Source organism: Pleurodeles waltl, chromosome 1_2 (genome assembly GCF_031143425.1).
Source record: "Pleurodeles waltl isolate 20211129_DDA chromosome 1_2, aPleWal1.hap1.20221129, whole genome shotgun sequence".
NCBI classification, from domain to species: domain Eukaryota; kingdom Metazoa; phylum Chordata; class Amphibia; order Caudata; family Salamandridae; genus Pleurodeles; species Pleurodeles waltl.
In genome coordinates, this window is record NC_090437.1 from 361,902,808 (window position 1) to 361,921,124 (window position 18,317).

General features: G+C 47.1%; 1 protein-coding gene across 1 annotated transcript in view; it reads right to left on the reverse strand.

Moving 5' to 3' along the window:
- The window catches only part of GRIN3A (glutamate ionotropic receptor NMDA type subunit 3A), a 748,999-nt gene that overhangs the window by 62,946 nt on the left and 667,736 nt on the right, over nucleotides 1-18,317 (reverse strand). The gene's annotated exons all lie outside the window — the stretch shown is intronic.

An 18,317-nucleotide genomic window follows, 5' to 3' on the forward strand; every position in this document is an offset into this window, starting at 1 on the left:
CACCCCTAACTTTTTGCCTGCCTCCCTCCACTTTTTAGATACTGTTTTTGTTGTTTTTCAGACTCTGCGCACTTTACCACTGCTAGCCGGTGCTAAAGTGCATATGCTCTTTCTCTGACTGCTGCCTCACTGTTGCCCAGCTGCCTTACTGCTCTCTGACTGTGGTGAGAAGTGCTCACCAAGGGCTTGGATAGAGCCTGCCTCCTGTTCCCTGAAGTCTCTGGACCAAAAAGACTTCGGGCCAGATGTAGCAACCGGTTTGCATGTCGCAAACTGCGAAAAACGCAGTTTGCGACATGTAAAACAGCCATCGCGATGCTGATTCACATTTTGCGAGTCGGTACCGACTCGCAAAATGTGAATCCGACTCGCAAATAGGAAGGGGTGTTCCCTTCCTATTTGCGACTCGCACAGCGATGTAGGATTGCTTTGGGACCGCGAAAGTGGTCGCAAAGCAATTCGCAGTTAACACCCACTTGAAGTGGGTGGTAACTCATTCGCAAACGGGAAGGGGTCCCCATGGGACCCCTTCCCCTTGGTGAATGTCTCTGAAAATATTTGTTCAAAGCAGGCAGTGGTCCAATGGACCACTGCCTACTCTGAAAAAATGAAACCAAATGGTTTCAATATTTTTTTGAAATGCAACTCGTTTTCCTTTAAGGAAAACGGGCTGCAATTCAAAAAAAAAAACTGCTTTATTAAAAGCAGTCACAGACATGGAGGTCTGCTGTCTTCAGCAGGCCACCATCCCTGTGAATGCATGGACTCGCTATGGGGTCACAAAATGCGACCCACCTCATTAATATTCATGAGGTGGGTCTTTGCGACCCCATAGCGAGTCGCAGAAGGTGTCTGAGACACCTTTCTGCATACAATTTTGCGTGTTGCAAATTGAGAGTCGGTATGACTCGCAATTTGCAGCTCACAAAATTGTCTTTTGCTACATCTGGCCCTTTATCTCTACATGAAGGACTCCTTGTGTGGCGAAAATCGTTGCACAGCCTGCCAGAAGCAACTCACAGCCTGCACCGTGGTGAAAGATTCACCGCACGCCGAACCGGAATGACGCAGCCCGACTTGGCAATGAGAAGATCGACGCAGCACCAGCGTATCGACTGGAAATTCGACACACGGCCCACTGGATCGACACACAGCAGAGCTCGAATGACGCAGCCTGAATTCCAGAGAGGAATCGACGCAGCGCCTGCCATTCGGTAGGAATATCCACGCAGCGCCCACCGGATCGACACAGCCCCTGTGACTTCCTCCTGTCAGCACTGGAAATCCACACATCATCCCCGGGGCATTGGGAAAACCCTGCAACCCAAAGAGGATCCACGACTGAGCATCGGAAATCGACGCACAGCCATCCCTGCGTGAAAAGTAAACAACGCATCACCGTGTGTGGCCCGAGAAATCAACGCAAACCCCCTTGTTTTCCGCGCATCTCCTCCTCTGCAGTTCTTTGCGGAGATTTTGAACATGAACCAGGTACTTTGTACTTGAAAGAGACATGTTTTGCTTTTCAAAGACTAAAGACACTTTATAGCATCTTTACAGTGATATCTCAAAATATACTTATTGCATTTGAATCGTTTTGACCTGCATCTTATCAGATAAATATTATATATTTTTCTAAACACTATGGTGGTCATTCTGACCCTGGCGGTCTTTGACCGCCAGGGCGGAGGACCGCGGGAGCACCGCCGACAGGCCGGCGGTGCTCCAATGGGGATTCCGACCGCGGCGGTAAAGCCGCGGTCGGACCGGCACCACTGGCGGGGTCCCGCCAGTGTACCGCGGCCCCATTGAATCCTCCGGGCGGCGCAGCATGCTGCACCGCCGCGGGGATTCCGACCCCCCCTACCGCCATCCAGATCCCGGCGGTCGGACCGCCGAGATCCGGATGGCGGTAGGGGGGGTCGCGGGGCCCCTGGGGGCCCCTGCAGTGCCCATGCCACTGGCATGGGCATTGCAGGGGCCCCCGTAAGAGGGCCCCTACATGTATTTCACTGTCTGCTGCGCAGACAGTGAAATACGCGACGGGTGCAACTGCACCCGTCGCACAGCTTCCACTCCGCCGGCTCGATTCCGAGCCGGCTTCATCGTGGAAGCCTCTTTCCCGCTGGGCTGGCTGGCGGTCTGAAGGCGACCGCCCGCCAGCCCAGCGGGAAAGTCAGAATTACCGCCGCGGTCTTTCGACCGCGGAACGGTAACCTGACGGCGGGACTTTGGCGGGCGGCCTCCGCCGCCCGCCAAGGTCAGAATGAGGGCCTATGTGGTGTATTTTTGTGGTGCTATACTGTGTCATTGCATGATTTATTGGCTTCTAAGTTAAGCCTGACTGCTCAGTGCCAAGCTACCAGAGGGTGAGCACAGGATAATTTGGATTGTGTGTGACTTACCCTGACTAGAGTGAGGGCCCTTGCTTGGACAGGGGGTAACCTGACTGCCAACCAAAGACCCCACTTCTAACAAGCCCAAATTCTTTACACCTACATATTGTTAGATTCGAGGACACCTCAATCTTTTTGGCTATTTTGGAAATACAGATCATGTTCAAATTAGGTCATGACAGGGCCAGACATCTGTTGCTTATCACCCGCATCGAGAAATTATTCAGGTAGGCAGTGGTGTGTTAAATGGTCTCTTGGTTTTCAAAGCATGGTTTATAGGAAACAGTCTTTTTCGAAGCCGGGTGTAGGCAAGGAAACTTGAGCACAGGTACTTTTATTTACATTTCTTTTAAGGTATTTTATGGTGTTTTGTAGCTACCTAATGCTTATCCAACAAAGGCAGTTTTTTTGTCAATGTTGGAAAATGGGTTATTGATAGGGCAGGTAGGTACCTACACCTAGCAACAAGCCACAAACCTCCACAAAAGTACAGTTAGGTCTCAGTAAATTAATCCCAGCTCTACCCTTGGTAGCTTAGCATCGAGCGTCAAGGCTTAACTTAGGAGACAAAGTGTAAAGCATTCAAATATCACAAAACAGTAATTAAATAAAACACAGGAAACAGTTTAAAAATCCAAAACCAATTTATAAAAATAGTTTATATTTTTATCTTTAAAATGACACAAAAACGATTAAAATCGGTTCAGGGGAACCGGAGATATGAATTTTTAAAGTATTATTATTTTCTAGCGCTCAGAAACGAAAAGCGCCAATCGGGTCATCTGGTTGCACCAGGACCGGGGCAAAGTCAAACTTTCAGGCCGACCGCGATGGAGCCCTGCTCGGCTACAAGTCGCGGGAGGCCTCGGTTAAAAAGTTACCTTCTGACTTAGTCTCTTTTTCGAGGTTTTTCTTCCCCGGGACGAACCTGCCAGTTGGATCCGACCTCCTGGAGCCCTTGTCCGGATACGCGAAGTCGGTTTCCTCGGTGGTGATTTTTACCTTCGGACTTAGTCGTTTTTTCGAGATGAAAATCCTTCGACCGGGGTAAACCTGGATCTTGATCCGACGTCCGTGGAGCCCTTCTCGGATACGATGGCTGGAAGGTCCCGGTCAACTTTTTACGTTCGGACTTAGTCTTTTTTTCGGATGTTTTTCTTTACCGGGACGAACCACGAAGTCAGGCCGGGTCGCGGTTGAGGCAAGCCGGCTAGAATTTCCGCGTCGGGTCGGTCACTTTATGGAGCTTTTTTCCAAAATTTCTCCAATCTTTTCCAAACTTCTGGGTCTTCACCCAGATGTTCTTTTAAGGTTCTTTTGGGGTCCACAGCTCACCCCAAGGGTCCAGAAGTTCTGTGATGGTCCTTGGGAAGTGCGGACTTCAACTCCCAGAGTGCACCTGGCGCAAACTCCTTTTTGGCCACTGGGCAGTGGTCAGCTGGTCACTTTTTCAGGAGTTGGTGCAGGGGACTCTGGTTAGCAATTTTTCACCTGTAGCAAACAGGGAGTCCCTCCTTGAACCAGTGGAAGCCAGGCAAAGTCCTTCTTGTGGTGAAGCCCAAGTGTGCAGCTGGTGCAGTCTTTCTGAGTGCAGGGTCCAGGTGCAGGCCAGGGGTCCAGCAGGGCAGTCCTTCTTCTTCTTGTAGTTCCTTCTTCTTGAAATTTGGTGGGGATCTGAGGCGTGGGTGCAGGTCTGCCAGTTTTATCCTTGCCCCTGGGTGAAAAGCAGGGGGGCCCTGGTCCTGCAATCAGGGACAGGGTTGTCCCCCTGTGATGACCACTTCCTGGGAAGTGTGGCAAAAATCCATCCCAGAAGGCAACAGTCTCTAAAAATCCAAAATGGATGAATCTGATTTTTAGAGGAGAGATCTGGCTGAGCCCACCCACTGGTGTGGCTAAAAATCATAAACACACCCCTCTCCTGCCCTCTCCTAATCTAATCAAGGGGGCACCTAGCTGTCTGGGTTTGCAGGATGTGGGGGTGTTGCTGGGTGCTGCAAATGTCCTTCTCTGCCTTTGAAGACCAGTTTGGCAGCCCTCCCCCTTCCTGCCTCACCATCTGCTGAGGGGAGATTCTCTCCCCCAAGCACATTCCTTTGTGTAAAGCCAGGCCACTTCACACCTCATTAAAGTGGCCTGGCAGAAGCTGCTGCAGGCTGGCCAATCAGAGCACAGCAGCAAAAACAATGCAGAGCTGAAATTGGCAACTTTTTAGGTAAAGTCTAAACTTTTTACCTGCACTAGTTATATTAAATCCAACAACTGGAAGTTGTGGGATTTATTATAACAATCAATTTGATACCAAATTCTTGGTATGTAACATTTAAGGAGACTTTAAAATTTTAAATAAAGTCTGCCCATTCTAGCCTATGAAGGCCATTTACTTCAATGAGGGAAAAACGAATTTGGCTGTTTTTACCTCACCAGGGCTTATAAATCTATTTTTATAAAGTCCCTGCTTATAGTTACATGGCACCCAGCCCTAGGGGCACATAGGGCACACCTTAGGGGTGACTTATATGTAAAAATAAGGTAGTTTAAAACTTTGGAAGTACCTTTAATTCCAAAGTCGAATTTGCATATAACTTTAATTTAAAAGCAGCCAGCAAGGCAGGCTTGCTTTTAAAATGACACGGGCACCTCAGCAATGCACCTAGGTGTGCACCACCTATGCTGTGGTCCCTAAACCTACATGCCCTACCATATACTAGGGACTTATAGGTAGGTTAACTTAGCCAATTATAATTAGCCTAATTTGCATATCCATTTTACACAGAGCACTGGCCCTGGGACTGGTAAGCAGTACCCAGGGCACAGCCAAGAGTCAGTAACCACCAGTACCTATCCAGAAAGAGTGGGGGTGATCAGGCAAAAAAAAAAGGACTTTCCTACACTGCCCCCCCCCAGATGAAAGGTGATGGGTACTAACCTACACCCTGGTAGTCCTCATCAGCTAAGTGGAAAAACCTGGAAAGGCCATCTGCATTGGCATGAGCAGTCCCAGGTCTGTGCTCCACTGTGAAGTCCATCCCCTGTAGGGAAATGGACCACCTTAACAGTTTTGGGTTCTCCCCCCTCATCTGCATCAACCATCTGAGAGGTCTGTGGTCAGTTTGTACACGGAAGTGAGTGCCAAACAAGTAAGGCCTCAACTTCTTCAGGGACCAAACCACAGCAAAGGCCTCCCTCTCAATGGCACTCCATTTTTTCTCTCTGGGGAGTAGTCGCCTGCTGATGAAGGCAACTGGGTGATCATGGCCCTCTTCATTAACTTGTGCTAACACTGCCCCAATCCCTTCCTCTGAAGCATCTGTTTGCACTACAAACTCCTTGCTATAGTCAGGGGCCAGTAACACTGGTGCTGAACACATAGCCTGTTTTAGGGTGTCAAAAGCTTTCTGACACTCTGGGGTCCAAATGACCTTCTTGGGTTGTTTCTTGGAGGTAAGCTCAGTCAGAGGGGCCACTATGGTCCCAAAATTCTGAACAAACCTCCTGTAATACCCAGTCAGGCCAAGAAAGGCCCTGACCTGAGTCTGGGTTTTTGGAGCCTCCCAATCCAGGATAGTCTGGATCTTGGGCTGGAGAGGTTGTACATGGCCTCCACCAACAAGGTGGCCCAGGTACACAACAGAACTTTGCCCTATCTGGCACTTGCTTGCCTTGATAGTCAGGCCTGCTTGAAGCAGGGCCTGAAGCACTTCCTTCAGGTGGACCAGGTGGTCCCTCCAGGTGGAACTAAATACAGCTATATCATCCAGATAAGCTGCACTAAAAGATTCCAACCCAGATAGGACTCTATTCACCAACCGTTGGAAGGTGGCAGGAGCATTTTTCATCCCAAAGGGCATCACCTTGAACTGAAAGTGGCCCTCTGGTGTGGAAAATGCTGACCTCTCCTTAGCTCTTGGACTTAAGGCAATCTGCCAATATCCTGAGGTCAGATCAAATGTGCTCAGGAATTTGGCAGCCCCCAACCTGTCAATGAGCTCATCAGCTCTAGGTATGGGGTGAGCATCAGTCCTAGTGACTGCATTTAGACCTCTGTAGTCCACACAGAATCTTAATTCTTTCTTCCCACCCTGGGGATTAGCTTTGGGTACCAGTACCACTGGACTGGACCAAGGACTATCAGAGGGCTCAATTACCTTCAGGTCCAACATCTTAGCCACTTCAGCTTTGATGTTGGCCTTGACCTGGTCAGACAGCCTGTACAGCTTGTTCTTGACAGGCAAGCTGTCACCAGTGTCAACATCATGGACACACCAATTGGTGAGTCCAGGGGTCAGGGAGAACAGACTAGCAAACTGTCCCAAGACTTGCTTACAGTCTTGTTGTTGCTGATCTGTCAGTTTGGGAGAGAGTACCACTCCCTCCACTGACCCATCTTTTTCCTTTGAGGACAGGAGGTCTGGCAGAGGTTCACCCTCCTCCTCCTTCCCTTCATCAGTGACCATCAGCATGGTCATGTCTGCCCTGTCCTGGTGGGGTTTCATCCTATTAACATGCAGGATCCTGTGAGGATTCCTGGGGGTGCCAAGGTCCACCAAGTAGGTGACCTCACCTTTTTTCTCTAGGATTGGATAGGGCCCAGTCCATTTGGCCTGTAGTGCCCTAGGAGCCATGGGCTCCAAAACCCACACCAGCTGTCCTGGGTGATACTCAGGCATGGTAGCCTTTTGATCATGCCAGAGCTTCATGAGCTCCTGACTGGCCTCCAGGTTCCTGCTTGCCTTCTTCATATACTCAGCCATGCGAGACCGCAGGCCTAGTACATAATCCAGCACATTCTCCTTGGCTTCTTTGAGAGGCTTTTCCCAAGACTCTCTCACCAAGCACAATGGGCCTCTTACAGGGTGCCCAAACAGTAACTCAAAGGGGCTGAATCCAACCCCCTTCTGTGGCACCTCCCTGTAGGCAAACAGCAGGCATGGGAGGAGGACATCCCATCTCCTCCTGAGTTTGTCAGACAAACCCATGATCATGCCCTTCAGGGTCTTATTGAATCTTTCCACCAGACCATTGGTCTGTGGATGGTAGGGTGTGCTGAACTTATAAGTAACACCACACTCCTCCCACATGGCTTTCAGATAGGCTGACATAAAGTTTGTGCCCCTATCTGAGACCACCTCCTTTGGGAATCCCACTCTAGTGAACACACCAAGTAGGGCCCTAGCCACTGTGGGTGCAGTGATTGTCCGGAGGGGTATTGCCTCAGGGTACCTGGTGGCATGGTCCACTACCACCACAATGTACCTGTTACCTGAAGCAGTTGGTGGGTCTAGGGGACCAACAATGTCAATCCCCACCCTCTCAAAGGGAGTCCCAACCACTGGCAGTGGAATCAAGGGAGCCTTTGGTTTGCCCCCTGTCTTGCCACTGGCTTGACAGGTGACACAGGAGCTGCAAAACTCCCTGACTTTTTCCGACATTTCAGGCCAAAAAAAATGGTTGACCAGCCTGTTCCAGGTCTTGGTCTGTCCCAAATGACCAGCTAAGGGGATATCATGGCTTAAGGTAAGGAGGAATTCTCTATACTTTTGGGGGACCACTACTCTCCTAGTAGCCCCTTCTTTGAGGGTCCTAGCCTCAGTGTAGAGAACTCCATCCTCCCAGTAAACCTTGTGGGTACCACTGGTATCCCCTTGTTCTTGCCTGGCAGCAGTCTGCCTCAGGCCCTCAAGAGTGGGACACTCTCTTTGTCCCTGGCACAAATCTTCTCTGGTGGGCCCACCTGCCCCTTGCAGTTCTGCCAAGTCAGGCAGAGTTTGCAGGGAAGGTGTCCCTCCCTCAGAGTTCAGATCCTCCCCCTCAGGGTTGGATTCTTCCTGACCCTCTGTACTTGTTGGGGCTGGCAAGCCAGACCCAGTGCCCTTTCTCTTTTTCTTGGAGGCTTGGCCCATTGTTCCAGGGTCCAAGTGTCCAGCATTTCCCTGTTGTGCTGCCTGTGACCTGGTCACAGCACACACCCATTCAGGGAGATCCAGCATCTTTGCATGGACCCTTCTCTCCACTTCTGACCATTCAGATGCTTCAAGATCATTTCCCAGCAGACACTCTACTGGGAGGGCAGGAGCTACAGCTACTTTTTTAGGGCCAGTCACACCTCCCCATTCCAGACTCACCATAGCCATGGGATGGAGTTTGGTTCTGCTATCTGCATAAGTCACCTGGTGGAAGACACCAGGTAAGACCTGCTCTGGAGAAACCAGCTTTTTTGTGACCATTGTCACACTGGCTCCTGTATCTCTCAGAGCTTCCACTTCAGTCCCATTGACTTTAGGCCTCTGCCTATACCTCTGCATGATGGGAGGTAAGGTGGCCATAGTTGCAATGTCCACCCCACCCACGGATACTAAGGTGACTTCAGTGTACCCTGATTCCACTCCTGGGCCAACTTCCACCCCCAACCCTACACTAGCAATCCCCTGGGATTGCCCACCAGTGGGGGGCTTCTTGGTGCAGATAGCATCTCCTCTTTTATGTCCTGGCTGATAACAGTCAAAACACTTGCCGGCCTTAGCAAGCTCCTGAAACTTTCCTGCTTTAGCAGGATCAAAATTCTTTCCCTGATACCCTTTCCCTTTAAAAGTGAATTGGCTCGGGGCTCCCCCTCCCTGAGAAGTTTTTGGGGACTCTTGTGAGGACTCTTTGGGTTTTTTGTCATCTTTCCCTTGGTTCTTCCCCTGAGAAGAACCATGTCCTCCCTTTTTCTGATCACCCCCTGGGGGTCTCTGGTTAACTCTAGTTCTTAACCAGTCATCTGCTGCCTCCCCCAGCTCTCTGGGGTTGGTCAACCTAGAGTCTACTAGATACTGGCGGAGCCTCTCTTGGACACAATTAGTTAGAAGGTGCTCCCTCATAATCAAATTGTACAGCCCCTCAAAGGTACTTACCCTGTTGCCCTGTATCCAGCCCTCCAGCGCTTTTACTGAAATGTTCACAAAGTCCACCCAGGACTGGGTGCTTGTCTTTTGGGTGTCCCTAAACTTAAGCCTATACTGCTCTGGGGTTAGACCAAACTTTTTAGTCAAGCAACTCTTCATACTGGGGTATGAGTCTGCATCCTCCCCACTCATGGTTAGGAGCCTATCCCTCCCAGAGTTGGGAACTAACTCCCAAAGGAGTGAACCCCAGTACTGAGGCTTGACTTTCCTCATCTGGAGGGCCCTCTCAAAGGCCCCCAGCCACTTATCGATGTCATCCCCCTCTACATAGGCAGGAACCACCCCTTTGGGTAATCTGGGGGCAAAACCCCCACCCAGGGACACCTCAGTTTCTTTCTCGCTGCTTCCATCTTTTTTTTCTTTGCTTGCCCACTTCTTTTTTTCTAGGGCAAGCTTATCTGCCTCCAAAGCTATGTAGGCTAGCTGGGCTTCCAGCTCTCTCTCCCTGATGGATGGGTTCTCTCCTCCTGAAAGGACCCCCTTCCTACCACTAGCTTTGGGTCTGCCCCTAGTGACTGTGTCCAGTGAGGACCGTTCCTCCTCTTCCTCACTTGGGGTCTGATGCCTTCCCTCCCCTGAGTGGTTAGAGTTAGCATCTTCCTCTTTTTCTTCCTCCTCTGGAGCTTCCTCTGTCTCTACCTCTTGGGCCTCAGCCCATGCTGTCAGGGATTTAATTAGGATTTCCTTCCTGAGATTAGAGGTTGCAGGCAACCCTCTCTCAACACACAACCCCCTAAGCTGGACTACTGTCAGTGTAGGTAGGCTAGCCAGATCAAGCTCCATGGTTCCCTAGTTTTGTGTCAACAAAAACTTTTTGCAAAAATTGGTAACAGGAATTTAGAAAAATTACAAAAATTCAATAATTGAAATTAATCCAAATTAATTTAAAAAAAAAATTAAAATTAAAAATTAAAAACAATTTTTGCACTAGGACAATTTAAAGGATTTTTAATTTGTTTTATCTAAAACTGTAACGTGATATTGAACACAAGTACAGGATCCCGTCGCTGCTTCCAATTATGTTGGAAAATGGGTTATTGATAGGGCAGGTAGGTACCTACACCTAGCAACAAGCCACAAACCTCCACAAAAGTACAGTTAGGTCTCAGTAAATTAATCCCAGCTCTACCCTTGGTAGCTTAGCATCGAGCGTCAAGGCTTAACTTAGGAGACAAAGTGTAAAGCATTCAAATATCACAAAACAGTAATTAAATAAAACACAGGAAACAGTTTAAAAATCCAAAACCAATTTATAAAAATAGTTTATATTTTTATCTTTAAAATGACACAAAATCGATTAAAATCGGTTCAGGGGAACCGGAGATATGAATTTTTAAAGTATTATTATTTTCTAGCGCTCAGAAACGAAAAGCGCCAATCGGGTCATCTGGTTGCACCAGGACCGGGGCAAAGTCAAACTTTCAGGCCGACCGCGATGGAGCCCTGCTCGACTACAAGTCGCGGGAGGCCTCGGTTAAAAAGTTACCTTCTGACTTAGTCTCTTTTTCGAGGTTTTTCTTCCCCGGGACGAACCTGCCAGTTGGATCCGACCTCCTGGAGCCCTTGTCCAGATACGCGAAGTCGGTTTCCTCGGTGGTGATTTTTACCTTCGGACTTAGTCGTTTTTTCGAGATGAAAATCCTTCGACCGGGGTAAACCTGGATCTTGATCCGACGTCCGTGGAGCCCTTCTCGGATACGATGGCTGGAAGGTCCCGGTCAACTTTTTACGTTCGGACTTAGTCTTTTTTTCGGATGTTTTTCTTTACCGGGACGAACCACGAAGTCAGGCCGGGTCGCGGTTGAGGCAAGCCGGCTAGAATTTCCGAGTCGGGTCGGTCACTTTATGGAGCTTTTTTCCAAAATTTCTCCAATCTTTTCCAAACTTCTGGGGCTTCACCCAGATGTTCTTTTAAGGTTCTTTTGGGGTCCACAGCTCACCCCAAGGGTCCAGAAGTTCTGTGATGGTCCTTGGGAAGTGCGGACTTCAACTCCCAGAGTGCACCTGGCGCAAACTCCTTTTTGGCCACTGGGCAGTGGTCAGCTGGTCACTTTTTCAGGAGTTGGTGCAGGGGACTCTGGTTAGCAATTTTTCACCTGTAGCAAACAGGGAGTCCCTCCTTGAACCAGTGGAAGCCAGGCAAAGTCCTTCTTGTGGTGAAGCCCAAGTGTGCAGCTGGTGCAGTCTTTCTGAGTGCAGGGTCCAGGTGCAGGCCAGGGGTCCAGCAGGGCAGTCCTTCTTCTTCTTGTAGTTCCTTCTTCTTGAAATTTGGTGGGGATCTGAGGCGTGGGTGCAGGTCTGCCAGTTTTATCCTTGCCCCTGGGTGAAAAGCAGGGGGGCCCTGGTCCTCCAATCAGGGACAGGGTTGTCCCCCTGTGATGACCACTTCCTGGGAAGTGTGGCAAAAATCCATCCCAGAAGGCAACAGTCTCTAAAAATCCAAAATGGATGAATCTGATTTTTAGAGGAGAGATCTGGCTGAGCCCACCCACTGGTGTGGCTAAAAATCATAAACACACCCCTCTCCTGCCCTCTCCTAATCTAATCAAGGGGGCACCTAGCTGTCTGGGTTTGCAGGATGTGGGGGTGTTGCTGGGTGCTGCAAATGTCCTTCTCTGCCTTTGAAGACCAGTTTGGCAGCCCTCCCCCTTCCTGCCTCACCATCTGCTGAGGGGAGATTCTCTCCCCCAAGCACATTCCTTTGTGTAAAGCCAGGCCACTTCACACCTCATTAAAGTGGCCTGGCAGAAGCTGCTGCAGGCTGGCCAATCAGAGCACAGCAGCAAAAACAATGCAGAGCTGAAATTGGCAACTTTTTAGGTAAAGTCTAAACTTTTTACCTGCACTAGTTATATTAAATCCAACAACTGGAAGTTGTGGGATTTATTATAACAATCAATTTGATACCAAATTCTTGGTATGTAACATTTAAGGAGACTTTAAAATTTTAAATAAAGTCTGCCCATTCTAGCCTATGAAGGCCATTTACTTCAATGAGGGAAAAACGAATTTGGCTGTTTTTACCTCACCAGGGCTTATAAATCTATTTTTATAAAGTCCCTGCTTATAGTTACATGGCACCCAGCCCTAGGGGCACATAGGGCACACCTTAGGGGTGACTTATATGTAAAAATAAGGTAGTTTAAAACTTTGGAAGTACCTTTAATTCCAAAGTCGAATTTGCATATAACTTTAATTTAAAAGCAGCCAGCAAGGCAGGCTTGCTTTTAAAATGACACTGGGCACCTCAGCAATGCACCTAGGTGTGCACCACCTATGCTGTGGTCCCTAAACCTACATGCCCTACCATATACTAGGGACTTATAGGTAGGTTAACTTAGCCAATTATAATTAGCCTAATTTGCATATCCATTTTACACAGAGCACTGGCCCTGGGACTGGTAAGCAGTACCCAGGGCACAGCCAAGAGTCAGTAACCACCAGTACCTATGCAGAAAGAGTGGGGGTGATCAGGCAAAAAAAAAAGGACTTTCCTACAGTCAACAGCTGCAAACAACCAAAAGCAAGCTTGGATTTATGACATGAAACTATATGCCTTCAATCCTCAGCGGATAGTAAATGTGAAATCACTTGCAATTACCTTGAACACATCTTCAAAGAAAACATTACCTCGAAAACCATGGAAGCATGGTCAGAGCTCTCAATAATATAACATGTGAAACTCTTCCTTTCAGAAACTGATTTTAGAACAGTACAAGACCAGGTCCTCTTAGACCTGGACAGAGGCAACAAACTGCTCATTGGTCTTGGATACACCACTCTGGAATCCTCAAAGGCATGCTCTATGTGCAGCTGCATGTCTCTTCAAGGGCTTGAAGAAATTCTACCACGTTGCATCTACTGTAAAGGAACACATTGGCTATGGCTCCTTTCCTGCATATTCTTCAAGGTCACCTGCATCATCTACTGAGCTATCAGAAACAAAACACCAACTCACCTGGTCAAGCCACTAACCCTGTCAAGCTGACAATGCTTTAAAAGGAGACATGACATTGAACGACTGGAACTGAAAATGTGCAAGAATGGAACAAACAGAAGACAAGCCTTTTCTGTCTGAGATCCGTGTAAATAGAACTGCATCTCCTAATGACATCCGTATTGTTGAAACTATTCAGAATTGAGTCCCTGTCCACTATTCAGCACTACTCTGCTTCCCATCTAGGGTTGTGCTTTCCAAAACACATCATATGAACACATCCATGTGGGACCTTAGCAAAGCTGCATTCTCTAATTAGTTGGAAAAAGTTAATGTTTGGCCATGGAGGGTGTACAGGTAGGAATGAGTGAGAGGGGTCCAAATTCACGCTAGAGAATACATCTCATTCTTGTAGCATGTCTCTAAGGGGCATATTTATGAGAAAATGGCGCATCAGTCCCTATGCGCCACTTCTTTTGCAACGCCTTTGCCCCACCTAGCGACACCATGGTTGCACCATATTTACAGTATGGTGCACCATGGCAGTTGTTACCACAACAGTGTCAGAATTGTTGATGCTGTTGTGACGCTTTGCTGCACTAGCATCAAAAATGTTGGCACTATTTCAGCAAAGCACAAGGAGGCCCTTTGATTTTAATGGGTGCTTCATTTTGATGTCTGCTTTGAGCAGGCATTAAAAATGACAGAAAAAATGACACAATGGAATCTACTAAATTTAACTGCCCCATTTTTTTGGACCTCCCTGCGTCCGAATTCCCCCTTGCATACAATTATACCTGGTGCAGGCATAATGCGGCGCTACAGGTTGCTAAGTGCCACAATGCATGCATTGCACCACTTTGTAAATCTGGTGCGGGGAAAGGCCACCTTACTGCCACCTTAACATCAAAAACATTACACTATGGCTGCACTAAGGCAGCGTAAGGGGCATGTAAATATGCCCCTAAGTCCCTTAGAGCCAGGCAGCTTGGTTTTTTGATCAGTGTTTCTTATCAGTCTACAGTGCCAGGCCTTACACATTCGAACCATCCCTTTATGTTTTAAGTGAGGGCCAGTAAGATAGGTGTAAAGATATTCATAAGGGTCCAAATCAGGGAGCATGGACGTTACTTTGTGGAATGTATGTTTATGAGGACTACATTCAGAATGAAGGAAGAACTCATTCTTGTATGGTTGGCATTGATACTGTAGTGAAGCAGAAAATTTAAAAGTAGCCAGGGTCATTTGATAAAGGTAAAGTGTTATGGGTAAAACCAGTCTCTTCGACTATAAATAGGACTGAGTGTGGGATTACCTATCCATCGGCGACCACTGCAAATGTCAAGCGAAGGGCAGAGGACAGCGGACGGGGAAACAGGGAAAAAGTAAAAATAAAATAAGGTTTTGTCGCCGCCACCCGCTGTCTTCTGCTGCCTCACTCATTGCTCTTCTTCTAGACTCCCAGCATTTACCGGGACACCAGCACAGGCTCCCCAGCAATATTGGTGATTCTTTCATGCTAAACCTAGCACGAAAGCAGTGCCAGGATTGGTCGGAGCTGCTCGGACTGCTACTCAGACACAGCCCTGGGGTCTGTGCAGTTTCTCAATCCCCGGCTGTTAAACACAGCCGGGCTGGAGAAACGTGCGTATGTGTGTTTGGCCAGCCTGAGACTGGCTTTTGGCTAAGGGGTGGGGGACGCTCCTCTGCTATTGTGGAGAAACCGCCCCTGGAACTATCCAAGATTAGTCTCCATTTCAAAATAGTGTGGAGCTGCATGGAATTTATGAATGCTGGTTTCACTTAAGTAATAGATTGTCAGCAAGTTACTTTTTAAAAGTGATTTTTATTTTTCCCAAATCCCACTTTGCTTGTGTTACTTTGCAACCTCTTCAATGTGATCATAAATGTGAATTAACGCATGTTGGCATTTGTTTATATGAAATGTAATAGTATAAAAAAATTCCATTTGCAGTGGACTGTATTTTTTTTAATTAATTTTTCTAAGTGAACATAAGAAAGTGTGTGTTTTCTCTGTGAGCTGCTGCTTTTGTGGTATTTTGTTATTATGCTATCACAGTTTCCAACCAAGGGCTGTGTTATACAAAGTGCCCTGGGGTGAAACGGGCATGTACAACTGCTTTGTGCCCCCAATACTCCTGTGCAGGTGAACTCTGTCACTGACTGCACCCGCCTGCAAGTGGATCTTAAAACCATCTTAAAAATGCAGGTGGGCTGCCACCTGCATAGTGAAATACAGAGCGGCTTGTAAACAGCTGCACCATATTTAACTTGAATGCGCTGTCCCCAGGGCAGCTCGAGCTTGATGCTGCCCTGAGAGCAGCACATCCAGCAAAACAGTGGGCACTTTCCCTGTTTATGCCAGGTGGTACACCTTTTTAAAGGTGTACTATGGTGCCAAAAGGGAACATGCGCCCATTGCGTAATATGGCCTCAGAAATGTAAGTAAAGTGTTTTTTTGCTAGAACTGTGCTAACAAGGAAATAAATTGAGGCACATAATATCTTAAATATTGGTAAAATAGTGTTACCCAGGAATACACTTCACTGGTTAAAGCTAATATGAAGTATGAATCACACTGAATCAACATCAAAAGTAATCATTTAGAGATTGGCGGACGTAGGACATCCACCAAAAATTGCAAGATACACCAACCACCAGCCCTGTGCCTCCCTGTTCTATTTGGAGTGAAGGAAGTACAGTGTTTACAATAACTGAGGCTCAGCTAGTGGGAATCTATGACCAATGAGTCTATTGGTCAACATATATCACAAGGTTTTACTTCTGGAGTACATTTTCCATGTTAGTGACACAGGAAACAAAAAAATGATCCAGCCACAAAACATTTTTTGCCTTAAAGTTTTTTTTACCTTAAATCGGACCCTCTTTCCTTTCCTGAAAATACATGGGACAATTATAACTTTCACCAAATGTTCTAAGACTGGAGTTGGAATGGTAAATTGAAATTTGACCTCCCAGTGTCTGTCACACCCACTGCTGCCATGAGGGTGCAATTGAAGGCAAGAAACACAAACGTGCCACAAGCACTGGGGGAAACCTCATGTGTGAGAGGTCCACATTTTTTTGGTTTGCAGAAATAAACACCACTTTTAGTTTATTTCTAGAAAAGAAATATAAACAGCTGTCTGGCTAGCCACCATGCCTGAAGGACAGCCAGTATTTCAGTTTTGTTGAAGGGTCTTCTGCTGCATCAGTGAATGCACTTTCAGCAAAATGAGCTCCACCATTTCAGTGGGGGTTCTCTAGGTGTGATGGATTTCTGATGCAGAGAAGGCGAAGGTGATGACCTCTGTTGACCTGTTAGTCTGTCCGCTATACTTGAAATGACCCCAAAAGTCACAAGAATATTTACAAAAAAAAGGTAAAACAAATGCAAAGGGCTTCATTTCCAGTTTGGCAGGCCAACACTGTACACCTGCAGTGCTGTAGGCACCGCCTCCTTCACCCCCGCATTACCCGGCCCACAAGTTTACAGTTTATTGCCTGTTTAGTGTCCTTTTTCCTCGAAGAATGGCTCTTGCATCTCATGGTGGAAACCAGGGGGGAGGGAAACAGCAGAGATTTATGTTTTAACACGCAGTAGTAGCATGCAAGACCTTCTATCACTTTTCATTTTAAAAACAGGTCCCTGCAATCAAACAAACTGATATCTCTAACATGCAGGTAGTTTTCTCCCAGCGCAAAGGGGACATTTGTTGACATCTATCTGAGGCTGCCATTGCGGCCCTTGACAAATCAGAAGTCAGTATAGATAGGAGGCACTCCGATGCTGTTTTCACCAGTGTGGGGTTTGCACTGCAGCGATCTTCTGTCACCAAATCGGTTTTCCATCAATCTCTAAATGAGGGAAAGCAATCGTGGGTGGTTAGGACACTAGCCAGCTTTTGTCAGCTGTCTGGTTATCAACCACCTCTAGATGAGGCCAGAAGAGCCGAAAATATTTTGAATGTAAGCTAAACCAAGGAGCTTGAAAATTGGATAGCAGTGCTTCAAGAGGTAATCTTTGTGGACAAGAAAAGAACAACAGCAATCTCTTTTTCACAATACCAAAAAGCAGTCCTCTTTCTTTTAAAAAGAAAAAGAAAATAAGATAACCAAAGCAACATTATTTAGCATGATAGTACATAGTTTTGGTGTTTTCAATCATTCTTTCTCAACAGTCTTTTTGCAACTTGTGTAACTTATTCTATTTTAACAAATTCTGTTTTTTGTAGTTTATGTTAAGGTGAACTGTACCTGACTTGGATGCCTTTCTTATCTTCTGGAAACCTGTGCTGTATGTTATCTCAAACTTTAGGGGTCCTATATTTATCACAAGTGGAAACGAAGGATGGTGCAGCATATGCGGTTAGGTACACACTGTATTGGTTTCTTTGTTTAACAAATGGACTCAGACATAGAGACAAGGTACTATTGGACTGATAGCCTCATTTAAAGTTTGACTACAGGGATAAGTCATCAAAACATGGTGGATATCCTACCCAATGTATTACAAGTGGCATAGGCTATAATGCACTTGTAATATGGCAGATGGGGCAGCCGCCATGTTTGAGATAGAGGATCCTGTCCGCCAAACTCTAAATAAGGCTCTGATGGGCATATTTAAGAAAGGTGTTGCTGCACACAGTGCAGCGCCACTTTTCTTGAACCCCTTAGCACTCTCTTAATGCCACCATGTGTGCACCATATTTAAAATACAGTGCACCATGGCGTTAGTTAGGGGAGTAGCATCATAATTTTTTATGCTAGTCCGGAGCTTTGCAGGATTAGCATAAAAAATGTTGATACTAATCCTGCAAAGCCCATTGAAGCCCACTGTTATCAATGGTATGTCTCCTTTTAACGCCTGCTCTGAGCAGGCGTTATAAGTGCCGAAAAAAAAGAAGCAAAGAAATTTCTTTTATTTCTTTGTGCCATTTGTGGCCCCCCCAACGGGAGAATGCCCCCTTTGCATATTTTATGCCTGGCGCAGGCATAATGTAGCGCAAAGGGTTA